Below are 3,500 nucleotides of genomic sequence, written 5' to 3'. Positions count from 1 at the left end.
GACACTGAGGGTTGCGATCCGTTGCCGGTCACGAAAAAAGACAAAAAAAAAAAAAAGAAATCCATCCCTGAGAGCTGTTATATGCAATTGAAGTTAAAATGTTATCAGCTTTAAATAGATTGGCATAACTATAAGGTGTTTTACATAAACCTCATGGTAACTATAATAACCTATATAAAAAACCCTATAATACACAAACATAAAGAGAAAAGAATGAAAGCCTTCCACTACAGAAAATCATCAAATCACAAAGGAAGACAGCAAGAGAGGAAGAAAAAGCAAAGCAAAACAAAAAACAAAGGATCTACAAAACAGCCATAAAAAATCAAGTGTCAATAGTAAATTCTTACATATCAATAATTGCTTTCAATGAAAATGGTATAAATTTGCCAATAAAAGGGAAGAATGGCTAATATTAAACAAATTCAGTAAAGTTGAAGGTATAAAATCAACATACATAACTCAGGAGTGTTTCCACACACAAATGACAGATTTCAATGCAATCCTAACAAAATTCCAATAACATTTCAAACAGAAATAGAAAAAATAATTGTAAAATTTATATGGCACCACAAAGGACTCCAAATAGTCAAAGCCATCTTGAGAAAGAAAAATGAAGTTGGAGGCATCACACTATCTGATTTCAAATTATGTTACAAAGTTATAAAATTAATCAAAACTGTATGGTACTGGCATAAAAACAGATAAGTAGACCAATGGAACAAAATAGGGAGCCCAGAAATAAAGCAAGGATATATAGTCATCTAATTTTTGACACGGGCACCAAGAAGACACAATGGGGAAGGGATAGTCTCTTCAGTAAAGCACTGGAAAACTAGATATGCACATTCAAAAGAATGAAATTGGACCCTTACCTTGCATCATTCAAAAATATTTAACTCACAATGGATTGAAGACGTAAAGGTAAGACCTGAAACTGTAAAATTCCTAGAATAAAATAAAGGGAAACATCTCCTTGACATTCATCTTGGCAATGAGTTTTTGGATAGGTCAATTTTGGGGCTCAGAACACAATACCCCAAAGTATGGTGCTTTGGCATGCTGAGTACATTGAACTGAAAGATATTGGAAGAGCCTCAGAGAAAGAAGTTTTCTCTGACCTTTTCCCATTCTCTTTTCTCCTTCCTCAGTTTATCCCCCAAGGTGGGTCATAGAAATGAGAATTCCTCTCCCCCAAAGCAAGCTATAAAACCTAAAAGTGTCACTCTCTGACCTTCTCTCTTTCCTTCTGAAGACCCTCATGTGACAGGTGTTTTGCCCTATACTCAGAGGAAGTAATGCTACATAGAGAGGCTGAGAAGATTCTGAACAAACAGGCCTTGCTGGGTCTCCCCACCCCAATAATGGTGATGGTTATTACCATTAGATCATACTCTTTTTGTGCAATCACATTTGTACAGGCAGTCTATTCTTCATTGAACCTAAGCATAAACATACACAGTTTTCCCTGTGGGTCTTTGGGTATTCATTTCCAAAGGTTCCCGTGTCATGTAAAACTTTGTTAAATAAATTTGTTATGCTTTTCTCTAGTTAATCTATCTTTTGTTTTCAGGGTGTAAGCTGTGGACCTTGAAATGGATGAGAAAAAGGTATTACACCTTTTCACCCCTGCAACACCAAAAGCACAGAAAACAAAAGAAAAAATAAGCAAGTGGGCCTTTATCAAACTAAAAGTTTCTGCACAGCAAATGAAACAATGATATGAAAAATAGCCTACTCACTGGGAGAAAATATTTGCAAACCATGTATCTAACAAGGGATTAGTATAAAAAAAAATCACACAACTCAATAGCAAAAAAACAAATAACCTGTTTAAAAATGGGCTGAGGATCTGAATAGACATTTCTCAAAAGGATACATACAAACGTCCAGAAGGTATATGAAAAGATGCTCAACATCACTAACCATCAGGGAAATGCAAATCAAATCACTATATCATCTCATAACTGTTAGAATGGCTACTATCAAGAAGATAGAAGATAAGTATTGGTAAGGATGTAGAGAACAGGGAGCCTTTGCACACTGTTTGTGAGAATGTAAATTTGTGCAGCCATTATGAAAAACTGTGGAGTTTCCCTGAATATTAAAAATAAAACTACCACATGCCTCAGCAATCCCTCTGTTGGATATATACCCAAAGGAAATGAAGTCACCTTGTAGAGATATCTGAATTCTATGTTCAGTGCAGCATTATTCACAGCAGCCAAAATACTGAAACAACCTAAATGTCCATCAGTGGATGACTGGATCAAGAAATTGTGGTATATGTACACAATGGAATATTATGCAGCTTTTAAAAAGATCATGCCCTTTGCTACAACATGGATGAAACTGGAGGACATTATTATGTTAAGTGAAATAAGCCAGACAAAGAAAAAACAAAAGTACCATGGAATCTCTCTTATATGTGGAATCTACAAGAAAAAAGTTGAAGACATAGAAACTGAGAGTGCAACAGTGGTTATGAGGGGTGGGGGTTTTGGAGTTGGGAGACGTAGGTCAAAAGATATAATGCAGTAGTTATGTCAGTTGAATAAACCTTGATATATAATGGACAGCTTGAGGAGATGGGAAGCAAGCAGGATGAGAGTAAGAGTATAAACTTCCTGCCCTGCAGGAGGCCCTTACTGCCTCCCCACAGAAACCCCACCTACCATAAGACGTCTCCGATAGTTAATATTATTGTACTGTATTCTGGAAATTTTCTAAGAGATTAAATTTTATATCTTCTTACCACACACACACACACACAAAAGTGTAACCATGTGAGATGGCATATATATTAATTGGCTTGAATGTAGTAATCATTTCACTATATATATGTATATCAAAACATCATATTGGACACCTTAAATACATGTGGTAAAAAAAACACACTTCACTATATGCCAAAAACAAAACAAACAAACAAAAGAAACCAACCATCCAGTGGATTTTAGTCAGTCTCTTTCCTTAACTACTCCTGTGCTTGCTCAATGGACCCATGTACAAAGTAGCCGTGATAACTGGGATAGAAGTTATGCATGGCTCAATACCATGGATCTTACCTCATCAAAGGTGATTTGGCTTCTACCACTGCCGAGTCATATAGTGGAGGAAAAATATCTTTTCCTTCACCCATGTTAGGTTCATTGGCTGAGGACCCTGGAACAAAAGACAGATTAATGAGAGAAAAGCATACAAATTTATTTAATGTAAGTTTTATGTGACTCAGGAGTCTTCATCAGGAAATAAAGACCCAAGAAACAGTTAACCCTGAGTGTTTTTTATAGTAGATTTGATGAAGAGTGGAAAGTATGATAGGACAAAGGAGGTATGTGATAAGTGTAAAAAACGGGAAAACTTAGCAAGGCCTGTCAGATTCCTCTCAGTGTCCTATGTCTTTGAGAAAAAGGATAGTCCTTTCCCCTGGGTATAGGGAGGGTACTTCTTACAAGAGGGGCTTTGACCTGCTTCACAGGAAGGTCGGAAAATCTTAG

This window comes from Galeopterus variegatus, unplaced genomic scaffold, assembly GCF_000696425.1.
Source record: "Galeopterus variegatus unplaced genomic scaffold, G_variegatus-3.0.2 Scaffold9330, whole genome shotgun sequence".
Taxonomy (NCBI): Eukaryota; Metazoa; Chordata; class Mammalia; order Dermoptera; family Cynocephalidae; genus Galeopterus; species Galeopterus variegatus.
Note: the sequence above shows the minus strand (reverse complement) of the source record.